This window comes from Balaenoptera ricei, chromosome 8 (assembly GCF_028023285.1).
Source record: "Balaenoptera ricei isolate mBalRic1 chromosome 8, mBalRic1.hap2, whole genome shotgun sequence".
In the NCBI taxonomy this organism is placed as follows: Eukaryota; Metazoa; Chordata; class Mammalia; order Artiodactyla; family Balaenopteridae; genus Balaenoptera; species Balaenoptera ricei.
In genome coordinates, this window is record NC_082646.1 from 102,408,838 (window position 1) to 102,424,889 (window position 16,052).

At 38.1% G+C, this 16,052-nt stretch overlaps 1 pseudogene; it reads right to left on the bottom strand.

Moving 5' to 3' along the window:
• Window positions 1-12,003: 12,003 nt before the first annotated feature.
• LOC132369999 (olfactory receptor 5B12-like) lies at window positions 12,004-12,945 on the bottom strand (annotated as a pseudogene).
• Window positions 12,946-16,052: the final 3,107 nt, after the last annotated feature.

Sequence of the window (16,052 nt, forward strand, 5' to 3'; positions counted from 1 at the left end):
ACAGACAGAAGAAATCTTCAAAACATTCAAGCCCAAACTCTGAATAAATAAAAGGAGAAACCCATTCCTTGATGCATTTCTCTGATTACCTCTACCCATGAAAATTTATGCAGACAGTAGATTTCATCTAGTAGATTTCATCTAGTAGATTTATAGGTTTACCTTATTCCCTGAACAATTCAACATGCAAGTCCAGCACCTTCATATGTGAGTGAATCTTAAATCAGAAATTCAGTCTGTGAAAAAAAGTAAACACCCTGTTGTGATGTTGTTCTTTAGTGTGGCCAAAGTGCTTAAAGTTCTCTAGAGACAGGAAGAAACTGAAGGAAAAAATGTTATTGGCCTTGGAAATAGCAACTAAAATTCTACTCCTGGATCTTCTGCTCACTCTTCTTAGATAAATCTCTTAACCTCTTTGAGCCTTGATATTTTCATCTGTAAAATGGAAATAAGAGAAAGGCAGGCCCAACAACATCCTCCCTGAAGACTGCTGCTATGATAAGAAAATAAGAAAACCCTAAAATACCGCATACTTGGTAAGGGGTGATCATCATAATCACAACCATCATCACTATTATTTGGGGGTTTTTTCCCTGGAAAAAATTGTTGCTGCTCTTAACAACAGTTTGGGGGAAGGTCATTGTTGCTGCTAGACAACTATTAACAAATCAAAAGAAAAATAAATGGCCAAAGTAACTCTGATTCTTGGGCTGCACTCTCTAATATGAGGCCAACTGGAGTCACGTGGAGACCAGAAAGATTAAAACATGGGAACCAGGAGAGAGTTATGTAGTCATGGAACTCTCAGGGAACAAATACCCTATGAGGGCTACAAAACTCTTTATCTTACCTAACTAGGGAACAGGTGATTAAAGTGTCTGTCGGGATCCAGCTCTGCTTGATGCAGGAGACCATGGGTGTATTTATTTACACTATTTGCAGTAATTCTCTTTGATGATGCACAAATCCATCCACAGCATGACCTCCAGGGCTTCAATTTGACATAAATATTGGGGGATAGAGGCAAGGACTCTGTCATTAAACAAGATAAGTGGACCCCAGGAATTAGTTCTTCATTTAATTCACCTTAAATGTTTGTACCAGTGAGAAGAAATATCAATTCTTTTTTAAAATTTCTATTGGAGTATAGTTGATTTACAATGTTGTGTTAGTTTCAAGTGCACAGCAAAGTGAATCAACTCTACGTATACATATATACAGTCTTTTTTAAGATTCTTTTCCTATAGGCCATTACAGAGTATTGAGTAGAGTTCCCTGTGCTATACATAGTAGGTTATTTAATTCATTTAACTGTTTATTGATCCCAAATATATTTCAGCCATAATGATGAACACTGAAAATGCAGACTCATGTAAAATAAACTTCGTTCTTGCATTCATGGTGCTTACGTTTAAGGGAGAAAAAGTATACTAAACAAGTAAACACTCTAAGAAACATATAATTACATGTAGAACAAAATGCTGTGTGTGCTTATGTGTAGAATAAGCATGCACTTATACATAGAAAATGAGAGAGAAAAGAAGAAATCTACTTTACATTGGCTGATCAGAATGTTTTCTCAGGAAAGTTAACATTTCAGCCAGACCTAAAATCGTAAAGAATCAGTGTTGGGGGAAGGTCATTCCAAGCAAAATTAAAAGTATGTAGTAAAGGTCCCATACTTCAAGGTAGTCAGCAAAATCTAAAAGAAGACAGTGTGGCTGCAGCATAGGTAGCAAGACCTCTTCCTTGGTGGTTTCCATTTTAGCGTCCTCCCAGAACAAAACCTGAATAAAACAGAGCAAAACAAAACAGAGACACTCATCCCTAATAACAAAACTATCATCAGGTCTGGATCACGAGACTAGAACAGGTAGGTTATAAGCATAGCTCAAATATTGTCCTGCCTGCCAGAAGCCATCACATTTAGCTTCAGAGTGGAAAAATTTTTCCCACTAATTTGAGAGAATAAATCAAGATGGCAGACTAAGAGGGTGTGGAATTCACCTCCCCTCACAAACACATCAAAAACACATCAACAATACATCTATAAATGGGAAGGAAATCCAAAAAGGAGGGGATATATGTATACGTACAGCTGATTCGTTTTGCTGTACAGCAGAAACTAACACAACATTGTAAAGCAACTCTAGTCCAATAAAAAAAAATATCTACATGTGGAGGAATTCTCACTGAAAACTAAGTGAAGACTGGCAGAAAGACTTTTGTACAACCAAGGTTGTAAGAAAGGTCCACACGGAATCAGGCAGGAAGGGAAGAGAAATGATCAGGTTGGAACCTGTGCCCCTGGGAAGGGACATAGAAGGGGGGATTACAAGGGCAAAGATCCTCCCTGGGGAGTGAGTGGTTGGAGCCCCATATTAGGCACGCCAGCCTGGGGGCTCTACACGAGGAAGATGAGTCCCCTTAGCTGGTTAGAAAAACAGTGGACTAATAGGAGGCCTGTAAGACACCTAGACTCTGCTAGCGAAGAGTGTGCCCACACTTGCTTACTCCTGAAACAAGGTGCAAAAATCTTCTTAGGATTCTGGCTGTTTTCCCATGACCACTTCAGTGCATGCCCCCGCCTGACCCAAGCACCCACCATACCCCGCTTGCTTCACAATACAGCTCCACACTAATGCAGGGGCTACTGTGGGTGAGGGCACTGCTCAGTTGTGAGAGACTGTGCCAGCCTGGAACCAGAACAGCCGCTGAGCAGGGTGGGGGCAGCCATAACTGGGGCTTACGGAGGCAGAACATCAAAAGCAGTCCAGGACTCTGACGGTGGCCGGCACACCACAGCCTGTGCCCAGACCCATGCTGGGTGCCTGTATCTGCTCCACTCGCTCCAGCACTGCTGCCCTCTGGAACAAGGGTGACTGTGCTGGCAGAGGTAGAACATCCACATAGAGGGAACAGCGCCAGAGCAGGCTGGACCCTCAGGGATTCTGCTCCAGCAACTTGGGACCTGACCCCGTTCCCAATAGGGCAAGGTTAACCCCTGAGCAGAGGAGAAGCTCCAGCTCACACCTCGTTCTGGCTCTAGCCCCTCCATCTCCAGCCCCTCCTCCTACCAAGAAGATAGCTGCCAGCACACACTGGGGAAGGACGTGACTCATGCCCACATCAGACCCAGCTCTTCCACCAAATCCAGTGAGCATGTGCAGGCTGTATAGGGACGCGCCCACACAAGGACATCCCTTCAAGACTGGAATAGGTAACTTTCAATTAATTTCATAGAGACAGAGAAAGTTAAGCAAAATGAGAAGGCAGAGGAATTGGTTTCAATTGAAAGAACATAAGAGAACTGCAGAAAAAACAACCAATGAAACAGATAATTTACCACATAAAGTGTTCAAAGCATTAGTAAAAAGAACACTAACTGAATTAAAGAATAGATGAGCACAGTGAGAATTTTAACAAGGAAATACAAAATATAAAAAAGAAAAAATCAGAACAGAAAAATACAACAAGTGAAATGAGAAACACACTGGCAAAAATTAGCAGCAGACTAGGTAATACAGAAGTGATCTGGAAGATAGATAAATGGCTATAATCCCCTATGCTGTACCATATATCCTTGGTGCTTATCTATTTTATACATAGTAGTTTGTATCTCTTAATCCCATATACCTAATTTACCCCTCTTCCCTTCCCTCTCCCTTTGGTAACCACTAGTTTGTTTTCTATATGTGTGAGTCTGTTTCTGCTTTGCATATATATTCATTTGCATTATTTTTTAGATTCCAAATGTAATATGATACAGTATTTGTCTTTCTCTGTCTGTATTATTTCACTAAGTTAAATATTCTCTAGGTCCATCCATGTTGATGCAAATGGCAGAATTTCATGCTTTTTTATGGATGAGTAATATGTATGTATGTGTGTGTGTATATATATATAATCCACTACTTCTTCTTTATCCATTCATCTCTTGATGGGCACTTGGGTTGCTTCCATGTCTTGCTTATTGTAAATAGTGCTGCTATGCATGTATCTTTTCAAATTATGTTTTAATTTTTTCCAGATATGTACCCAGAAGTGGATGTTCTGGATCATATGGTAGTTCTATTTTTAGCTTTTTAAGGATCCTCCATACCGTTTTCCACAGTGATTGCACCAATTCACATTCCCACCAGCAGTGTACAAGCATTCCCTTTTCTCCATATCCTCTCCAACATTTTTTGTGGACTTTTTATGATGGCCATTTTGGCTGGTGTGAGGTGACACTTCTTTGTAGTTTTGATTTGAATTTCTCTAATAATTAGTGATGTGGAGCATCTTTTCATGTACCTATTTGCCATCTGTATGCCCTCTTTGGAGAAATGTCTATTTAGGTTTTCTGCCCATTTTTAAAAAAAATTTTTTGGCTGCTTTGGGTCTTAGTTGTGGTGCACAGGCTCTTCATTGCGGTGCACGGGCTTCTCTCTAGTTGTGGCGTGTGGGTTTTCTCTCTAGTTGTGGCACGTGGGCTCCAGAATGCATGGGCTCTGTAGTTTGCGGCACTTGGGCTCTCTCATTGAGACGCATGAGCTCAGTAGTTGTAGCATGCAGGCTTACTTGCCCCTGCACTGGAAGGCGGATTCTTTACCACTGGACCACCAGGGAAGTCCCTTCTGCCCATTTTTTGATTGAGTTATTTGGTTTTCTCTTTTATTGAGTTTTATGAGCTGTTTGTATATTTTGGAAAGGAATCCCTTGTTGGTCGCATTATTTGCAAAAATTTTCTCCTGGTCTGTAGGTTGTCTTTTCATTGTAAAAAGTTTTAAATTTAATTAGGTCCCATTTCTTTATTTTTGTTTTTATTTCTTTTCCCTTAGGAGACTGATTCAAAAAAATATTGCTACAATTTATGTTAAAGACTGTTCCACCTATGTTCTCTTCTAGAAATTTTATGGTTTCAGGTCTTACATTTAGGTTTTTAATTCATTTTGAGTTTATTTTTGTATATGGTATGAGGGAGTGTTCTAATCTCATTGTTTTACATGTGCTGTCCAGTTTTTCCAGCACCACTTGCTGAAGATACTGTTCTTTCTCCAGTGTATATTCTTACCGACTTTGTCATCAATTAATTGAACATAAGTAGGTGGGTTTATCATGTTAGATATGTTCCCTTTTTACCCACTTTGATGAGATTTTTTTATCATGAATGGACAATCAGTTTTGTCAAATGCTTTTTTTGCATCTGTTGAGATTATCATGTGATTTTTATCTTTCCTTTTGTTAATGTGGTGTATCACATTGATTGATTTCTGTATGGTGAACTATCCATGTGACCATGGAATAAATCTAACTTGATCATGGTGTTAAATTTTAGATTGCTCTAAAAGATATCTTTATAATTGTTATCATAACGCTGAATGATTCATAGTGTTCTAACATCCCCAAATTTAAAACTAGGCTAAGTTATTCTTAGAGGTTGGCAAGGACCAATCAGGTCAACCTCTAATTTGAGCTTAAATGCCAATCTATAAATTGGTGGCTTGGCTGCATACATGAATGAAGGAGCATAAAACGTGTCCTTGGCTGAGTACCTGAAGACAAAGAGTCAAACCATACTTTAAAATTAAATGTTATTTTTATTTCAGTGAATTAAAATACGCCTTTATTATTATTTCTCTTGTCATACTCTGGTCTGTTTTTTTCTAATTAAAATTATCATGTGAAGATGTAACTTCTGGATAATAAGTTGATAAAGATGAAAACTGAACTAATTAAAGATGACCATATAATGATGTTTATTGTCATTGAAATGGAACAAAAACAACACATTAAGTAATAAACCTATAACCAGGATATTTGGCACCAAGTTTATATTTAAGAATGTATTACCAGGGGAGGAACTTCAAGATGGAAGAGGAGTAAGATGTGGAGATCACCTTCCTCCCTACATATACATCAAAAATACATCAACATGTGGACCAACTCGTACAGAACACCTACTAAACGCTGGCAGAAGACCTCAGACTTCCCAAAAGGCAAGAAAATCCCTGGCCGTGAGGCTGACAGGGTCTTGGTGCTCAGGCTGGGTGTCAGGCCTGAGGCTTGGATGTGGAAGAGTCGAGTTCAGGATATTAGACTACCAGAGACCTCCTGGCCCCATGTAATATCAATAAGTGAGAGCTCTCCCAGAGATCTCCATCTCAGTGCTAAGACCCAGCACCACTCAAAAACCAGCAAACTCCAGTGCTGGACAGCCCATGCCAAACAACTAGCAAGACAGGAACACAACCCCACCCATTAGCAGAGAGGCTACCTAAAATCATAATAAGTTCACAGACACCCCAAAACACACCACCGGATGCAGTCCTGCCCACCAGAAAGACAAGATCCAGCCTCATTCACCAGAACACAGGCATGAGTCCCCTCCACCAGGAAGCCCACACGACCCACTGAACCAACCTTACCCACTGGGGGCAGACACCAAAAACAACAGGAATTACGAACCAGCAGCATACAAAAAGGAGACCCCAAACACAGTAAGTTAAGCAAAATGAGAGACAGAGAAATACATAGAAGATGAAGGAGCAAAGTAAAAAACCACCAGAACAAACAAATGAAGAGGAAATAGGCAGTCTACCTGAAAAAGAATTCAGAGTAATGATAGTAAAGGTGATCCAAAATCTTGGAAATAGGATGCAGAAAATACAAGAAACATTTAACAAAGACCGAGAAGAACTAAAGAGCAAACAAACAGTGATGAACAACACAATAAATGAAATTTAAAATTCTCTAGAAAGAATCAATAGCAGAATAACTGAGGCAGAAGAATGGATGAGTGACCTGGAAGATAAAATAGTGGAAATAACTACCGCAGAGCAGAATGAAGAAAAAAGAATGAAAAGAATTGAGGACAGTCTCAGAGACCTCTGGGACAATATTAAATACACCAACATTCGAATTATAGGGGTCCCAGAAGAAGAAAAGAAAAAGAAAGGGGCTGAGAAAATATTTGAAGAGATTATAGTTGAAAACTTCCCTAATATGGGAAAGGAAATAGTCAGTCAAGTCCAGGAAGCACAGAGAGTCTCATACAGGATAAATCCAAGAAGAAACATACCAAAACACATATTAATCAAACTATCAAAAATTAAATACAAAGAAAAAAAATTAAAAGCAGCAAGGGAAAAGCAACAAATAACATACAAGGGAATCCTCATAAGGTTAACAGCTGATTTTTCAGCAGAAATTCTGAAAGCCAGAAGGGAGTGGCAGGACATATTGAAAGTGTTGAAGGGGAAAAACCTACAACCAAGATTACACTACCCAGCAAGGATCTCATTCAGGTTTGATGGAGAAATTAAAACCTTTACAGACAAGCAAAAGCTAAGAGAATTCAGCACCACCAAACCACCTTTACAACAAATGCTAAAGGAACTTCTCTAGGCAGGAAACACAAGAGAAGGAAAAGACCTACAAAAAGAAACCCAAAACAATTAAGAAAATGGTAATAGGAACATACATACTGATAATTACCTTAAATGTATATGGATTAAATGCTCCAACCAAAAGACAAAGACTGGCTGAATGGATACAAAAACAAGACCTGTATATATGTTGTCTACAAGAGACCCATTTCAGACCTAGGGACACATACAGACTGAAAGTGAGGGGATGGAAAAAGATATTCCATGCAAAACAAAGACTATTACAAGAGACAAAGAAGGACACTACATAATGATCAAGGGATCAATCCAAGAAGAAGATATAACAATTGTAAATATTTATGCACCCAACATAGGAGCACCTCAATACATAAGGAAAATACTAACAGCCATAAAAGGGGAAATCGACAGTAACACAATCATAGTAGGGGACTTTAACACCCCCCTTTCACCAATGGACAGATCATCCAAAATGAAAATAAACAAGAAAACACAAGCTTTAAATGATACATTAAACAAGATGGACTTAATTGATATTTATAGGACATTCCATCCAAAAACAACAGAATACACATTCTTCTCAAGTGCACATGGAACATTCTCCAGGATAGATCATATCTTGGGTCACAAATCAAGCCTTGGTAAATTGAAGAAAATTGAAATCGTATCAAGTATCTTTTCCAACCACGACGCTATGAGACTAGATATCAATTACAGGAAAAAATCTGTAGGAAATACAAACACATGGAGGCTAAACAACACACTACTTAATAACCAAGAGATCATTGAAGAAATCAAAAAATACCTAGAAACAAATGACAATGAAAACACGATGACCCAAAACCTATGGGATGCAACAAAAGCAGTTCTAAGAGGGATGTTTATAGCTATACAAGCCTACCTTAAGAAACAAGAAACATCTCAAATAAACAACCTAACCTTACACCTAAAGCAATTAGAGAAAGAAGAACAAAAAAACCCCAAAGTTAGCAGAAGGAAAGAAATCATAAAGATCAGATCAGAAATAAATGAAAAAGAAATGAAGGAAATGATAGCAAAGATCAATAAAACTAAAAGCTGGTTCTTTGAGAAGATAAACAAAATTGATAAACCCCTAGCCAGACTGATCAAGAAAAAAGGGAGAAAACTCAAATCAACAGAATTAGAAATGAAAAAGGAGAAGTAACAACTGACACTGCAGAAATACAAAGAATCATGAGGGATTACTACAAGCAACTATATGCCAATAAAATGGACAACCTGGAAGAAATGGACAAATTCTTAGAAATGCACAACATTCTGAGACTGAAGCAGGAAGAAATAGAATATATGAACAGCACAAGCACTGAAATTGAAACTGTGATTAAAAATCTTCCAACAAACAGAAGCCCAGGACCACATGGCTTCACAGGTGAATTCTATCAAACATTTAGAGAAGAGCTAACACCTATCCTTCTCAAACTCTTCCAAAATATAGCAGAGGGAGGAACACTCCCAAACTCATTCTATGAGGCCACCATCACTCTGATACCAAAACCAGACAAAGATGTCCCAAAGAAAGAAAACCACAGGCCAATATCACTGATGAACATAGATGCAAAAATCCTCAACAAAATACTAGCAAACAGAATCCAACAGCACATTAAAAGGATCATACACTATGATCAAGTGGGGTTTATCCCAGAAATGCAAGGATTCTTCAATATACACAAAACAATCAACGTGATGCACCATATTAACAAATTGAAGGAGAAAAACCATATGATCTTCTCAATAGATGTGGAGAAAGCTTTTGACAAAATTCAACACCTATTTATGATAAAAACCCTCCAGAAAGTAGGTATAGAGGGAACTTACCTCAACATAATAAAGGCCATATAAGACAAACCCACAGCCAACATCGTCCTCAATGGTGAAAAACTGAAACCATTTCCACTAAGATCAGGAACAAGACAAGGTTGCCCACTCTCACCACTATTATTCAACATAGTTTTGGAAGTTTTAGCCACAGCAATCAGAGAAGAAAAAGAAATAAAGGGAATCCAAATCGGAAAAGAAGAAGTAAAGCTGTCACTGTTTGCAGATGACATGGTACTATATACATAGAGAAAGATGCTACCAGAAAACTGCTAAAGCTAATCAATGAATTTGGTAAAGTAGCAGGATACAAAATTAATGCACAGAAATCTCTTGCATTCCTATACACTAATGATGAAATATCTGAAAGTGAAATTATAAAACACTCCCATTTACCATTGCAATAAAAAGAATAAAATATCTAGTAATAAACCTACCTAAGGAGACAAAAGACCTGTATGCAGAAAATTATAAGACACTGATGAAAGAAATTAAAGATGATACAAATAGATGGAGAGATATAGCATGTTCTTGGATTGGAAGAATCAACATTGTAAAAATGACTCTACTACCCAAAGCAATCTACAGATTCAGTGCAATCCCTATCAAACTACCACTGGCATTTTTCACAGAACTAGAACAAAAAATTTCACAATTTGTATGGAAACACAAAAGACCCTGAATAGCCAAAGCAATCTTGAGAAAGAAAAACGGAGCTGGAGCAATCAGGCTCCCTGACTTCAGACTATACTACAAAGCTACAGTAATGAAGACAGTATGGTACTGGCACAAAAACAGAAATATAGATCAGTGGAACAGTATAGAAAGCCCAGAGATAAACCCACGCACATATGGTCACCTTATCTTTGATAAAGGAGGCAAGAATATACAGTGGAGAAAAGACAGCCTCTTCAATAAGTGGTGCTGGGAAAACTGGACAGCTACATATAAAAGGATGAAATTAGAACACTCCCTAACACCATACACAAAAATAAACTCAAAATGGATTAAAGACCTAAATGTAAGGCCAGACACCATCAAACTCTTAGAGGAAAACATAGGCAGAACACTCTATGACATAAATCACAGCAAGATCCTTTTTGACCCACCTCCTAGAGAAATGAAAATAAAAACAAAAATAAACAAATGGGACCTAATGAAACTTAAAAGCTTTTGCACAACAAAGGAAACCATAAACAAGACGAAAAAACAACCTTCAGACTGGAAGAAAATATTTGCAAATGAAGCACCTGACAAAGGATTAATCTCCACAATATACAAGCAGCTCATGCAGCTCAATATCAAAAAAACAAAAAACCCAATCCAAAAATGGGCAGAAGACCGAAATAGACATTTCTCCAATGAAGATGTACAGATTGCCAACAAACACATAAAAGGATGTTCAGCATCACTAATCATTAGAGAAATGCAAATCAAAACTACAATGAGGTATTATCTCACACCGGTCAGAATGGCCACCATCAAAAAATCTACAAACAGTAAATGCTAGATAGGGTGTGGAGAAAAGGTAATCCTCTGGCACTGTTGGTGGGAATGTAAATTGATACAGCCACTATGGAGAACAGTATGGAGGTTCCTTAATAAACTAAAAATAAAACTACTATGTGACCCAGCAATGCCACTACTGGGCATATACCCTGAGAAAACCATAATTCAAAAAGAAAAAAAAAAAAAAGAGACACATACCACAATATTCATTGCAGTACTCTTTACAATAGCCAGGACATGGAAGCAACCTAAGTGTCCATCGACAGAGGAATGAATAAAGAAGATGTGGCACATATATACAATGGAGTATTACTCAGCCATAAAAAGAAACAAAATTGAGTTATTTCTAGTGAGGTGGATGGACCTAGACTCTGTACATTTCTGTCCAGAGTGAAGTAAGTCAGAAACAGAAAAACAAATACCATATGCTAACACATATATATGGAATCTAAAAAAAAAAAAAAGTTCTGAAGAACCTAGGGGCAGGACAGGAATAAAGATGCAGACATAGAGAATGGACTTGAGGACACGGGGAGGGGGTAGGGTAAGCTGGGATGAAGTGAGAGAGTGGCATGGACATATGTACACTACCAAATGTAAAATAGATAGCTAGTGGGAATCAGCTGCATAGCACAGGGAGATCAGCTCTGTGCTTTGTGACCACCTAGAGGGGTGGAATAGGGATGGTGGGAGGGAGATGCAAGATGGAGGGGATATGGGGATATATGTATACATATAGCTTATTCACTTTGTTATATAGCGGAAACTAACACAACAATGTAAAACAATTATACTCCAATAAAGATGTTAAAAAAAAACCCAAAATGAATGTATTATCAGACACCAAAATCATTGTTTTAAGTTATACTAATAAAAGTAGACTAATCCCACTTATGTTTGGACTTATTTTTCTGTCCACTCATGGATGTGTGAATTACATGTGGTTTGCATAAATGATGTTTCTTCGGGCATGTACTTAAATATACTTTGAGTGAAATGAGAGTGGGGATGATCATGTGAAATAATGAAATGTAATTAAGAAGAAATTTTATAATAAGACTTCTATGCTCAAGTTTGATACTTCTTAAGCTACTATTCCTGATATATCGTATTTGTAAGCCACTTCTGTCATAGACTTAATAAATAACTTGAGAAAGTACATTAAAAATTTACAAAATTGTTGGCCTAGCAAGTCAATATTTTCCCTAGCTTGATCTGACCTGTTTGGTACATAGTTGTTTCTATATAATTAAAATATGAATCTTATAGAAGACTTTGCCTTCCCTCTAGCCTTTTTAAAGGCAATCTTTACCTCTGTGTTCCTCAGGTGGATTCAGCATAGGAATGACTATAGCGTAGAACACAGTTGCCATTTTGTCTGTGTCCGTGGAATGGCGGGAGCTGGGCTGTAAGTACATGAAGGCACCTGTCCCATAGAAGATGGACACGGCAGTGAGGTGAGAAGCACACGTGGAAAAGCCCTTCTGATGTCCTTCAGATGAGTGCATCCTCAGAATGGGGACAAATATAAACATGTAAGTGATCAACATGACCAAGACAGAAAAGATGATATTGAAGCCCACCAAAGCAAAAAACACCATCTCACTTCTGTTGTTGTCTGAGCATGAGAGAGCCAGGACAGGAGTACCATCACAGAAAAGTGATCAATCAGATTGGATCTGCAGAAAGAGAGACTGAATATGTTCCAACTGTGAATAGAGGCCTCCAGAAATCCAAGGACATAGGAACAAATGACCATCCATGCACACACCCTTGTTGTCATGACGTTGGTGTAATGTAGTGGTTTACATACTGCTGCATGACGGTCATAGGCCATTGAGGCCAAGAGAAATGTTTCCACAATGAGAAAGACTGTAAAAAAGAAAAACTGAGCAGCATATGCATTGTAGGAAATGACCTTGTCTCCTATGAGGAATCCGGCCACCACTTTGGGAGTGACAGCTGTGGAGTAACCAAAGTCCACCAGAGAGAGGTGACTGAGGAAGAAGAACATGGGAGTGTGGAGACGAGGGTCCAGCTGGGTCAACGTGATCACCCCCAAGTTCCCAACCAGAGTGATGAGGTAGATGAGAGTGAACACTAGAAAGAGGGGCATCTGCAGTTCTGGGGCATCAGTTATCCCAACAAAAATGAATTCAGTCACCTTTGTACTGTTCTCCATGGGGGTCATTTGTGCAATATGTGAATGACCTGTAGCAATGAGAAAAGAGGATCCGGGTAGTAACTGGGTTTAGAACTATCATGCCCAAGGTATGCCTTATGTCAGAATTCTCTGAATTTAAGATGGACATAACAACAAAAGGTAATTTTTAAATATTGGGAAAAACATAGAATGTCCTCGCTTAAAGGATTTTGAAGATAATATAATGCAATCTTCTACCCTAATAAATGATCAAATTAAAGTTCAGAGATGGAAAGTAACTTATGCATAAAATCACAGGATTTGTTACTAAATGATATATGTTGGCCTCCCAATTCAGATTTTCAAACATTGACACAGAATATGCGTGCAATAAAATAGGTTACTGTAATTGAATTCATTTCATTTCAGTTACCACTATTGTCTCAAGAGCAGCATTATATTCTACTAAAACATAGTTTAATACATCATGTTCTAGCCTTCAGTAGTCTCATAGGATAATAGGACACATAGAATGTGTAATTCCCACAGAGTGGGATACTGTAGAAACTCCTGTACAAGGAGTAAAGGCATCCAGACAATAAAATTAAAAGTGTACATCCAGACTAAGGACATTTGGATGCAAGTTCTAGCTCCACTACGTACTAGATGGCCGACTTTGGGTATTGCTCAGTATCACTTGGCCATCAGTTTTCCCTTGAACTCATTATCAAACTGGAGTGATAAAGCAAACTGGCATCATAGGCTTTTACACATTATGATTAGGACAGTTATTGGTCCATGTATTGATTAGAAGAGTGGATGTTGTAATAGAAGAATTCCAGATAACTCTGAAATCAAACATCCTATATCTTCACTCATTCCCTTTGCTTCTGCCCCAAATTTCTTCCACCCTCATATTCCATCTATGCCTTCCTCCAATTTTTCACACAATATTCCTCTTCTACTCAGATAGTGGCCAGTCCAGCTATACCAAGTAAGAATCCATTTACTTTCTGAGTCTTCTTCCATGTTAACTAAGATGTCTGAGCCTCAGTTTCCCCATATGTAAAATAGATATAACAATATAGCCTGGCACTAAACAAGAATTCAGAAATATAGATATTCTAATAGTTAGAGATTGTGCAGGCTCTATCTAGGGATCCAAAATGTAGGTGAGGTTAAGGAAAGCTTCCTTGTCAGAATGAAATCTGGGATGTTATGATTTCACCCATTTCATTTGCCTTTGCATTAATCTTATTAATCTATCAACAGATAATGATGGCTTGAACCAAGGTGGACGTGAGAGAGGTAATGAGAAATTACCCAGTTCTGGAGAAATTACCCAATTCAAAAGTAGGGCTTGCTGGATTTCCTGCTATATTGAATGTAGGGCATTAGAGAAAGAGGGAACAATGATGACTCCATTTTTTGTACAGTAACAAATGAAATGGTTTAGAAGAAGCAGATGTTTGAGAAAGAACAAGAAAGACGATTTCAGATTAGTCATGCTGAGTTTTAGATTCCTTTTAGCCATCTAATTTAGAAGGGTTGCATAAACAATTGGACCGGTTGCATCAGATTTTATTAATTCAAACTGTATTGGCAATTTTCTAATGGTTTAGCATTCACATATCATATAAAATACACAAAACTAAATAAGACCAATAAAGGAGAAAGTTTGGAGAAAAAAAAATCAGAGTATGATAATGTTACAAACTCAAGAACATGGACCAATACAGCATTAAGAGGAAAGTGGAAGAGAAAACTGCCACCACTGAGATGGCTGCAAGGGCAGCACTGTCCCAGGACACAGACTTCAGTTGGACCAAGTAGGTAAAGGGACCTTTCAGAGGAGAGGTTAAGTGTATATTGGGTTATGTTGACAACTGACTATAATTCCAGAGGGCACGGTGGAATGATCACGAGTTGGGCAGGAGTGGCTGCTGGGCTTAGAAAAGGGGATATAAAGGGATGTGGACATGATTTAACAGGGGTTGAGAGCTGATCTGAGATTCCTCAGCTTCGTGGTAAGTGACACAGTGATAAAGAGAATCATGAGATTAGTCCTCAGGTCTCAAGGTAGAGGGTGACAACCAGGCTATGAGGTTGTGGGGTGGAAAGGAGGGTGAAGGTGTTGACAGAAGCCTGCAGTTTCCCACTCCCTCTTTACTCCTGCTGTTGGGGGTTAGGGAGGCATTATTATCCAGAGAAGACACCCTCTTGGTTCCTACTTACCTTAATCAATACACATCTTAGATGTCCCTAAATCTGGGGGGGAAATGTACTGAAAGCATTTCATTTTATTTTTTACCATCTTCTCAACAACGTGAAGGAGTGAGTCTTAATCCAGCATTTTCCTACGGGGGAGAAAAAACTAGTTTCAGGAACATTCTTGTGATAAAATTAACCTACTGATAAAAATAAGAATTATAAAAGGTCTTTGAATCATGTAGTGGCCTTTTAGCAAACTTTTTGAAAAGATTTTTATGGATTAGACCACCACATATTGGGTGTTCAGGACAAAATTAAAAAATGCACAAGCTCTGTGGTGACCTAAATGGGAAGAAAATCTAAAAAAAAAAAAAAAATGGTGTATATATGTATACATATAACTGATTCACTTTGCTGCAAAGTAGAAACTAACACAACATTGTAAAGCAAATAAACTCCAATAAAAATCTTTTTAAAAAAGTGCACAAGACATTCTGTGCCCTCAGTACAATTCAAATTTATTCTTCAGAGAATAACATGAGTTTCAAAGCTTTCATGAAGTCTTCAAAAATTCTTCCTCTTTAGACACTGCTTTTCCGTTATAACCTATAGAGCACCATTGATCACTTTGTTACTCATAATAATTTGTTTTATCTTAGTTTAAGCTTCATCCCCCATATAGAGCTTCAATACTGTATAAATAGACAAAAAACATAAATAATGAATTAAACTATGATAGCTAGAAACTACTGAGCACTTTCTATTTTCAGGGCACTGTGTTACACCATGCATACTATACCTCCATTGATTTATCACCCAACCATGTGACATATTATCCTCATTTCACATATAAAGAAACTGAAGCTTACTGACAAGGAGTTACACCCTGAAGTCCATAAAACTAGCAAGTAACAGAGCTGGTATTTGAAGCCATGCCATTTTGA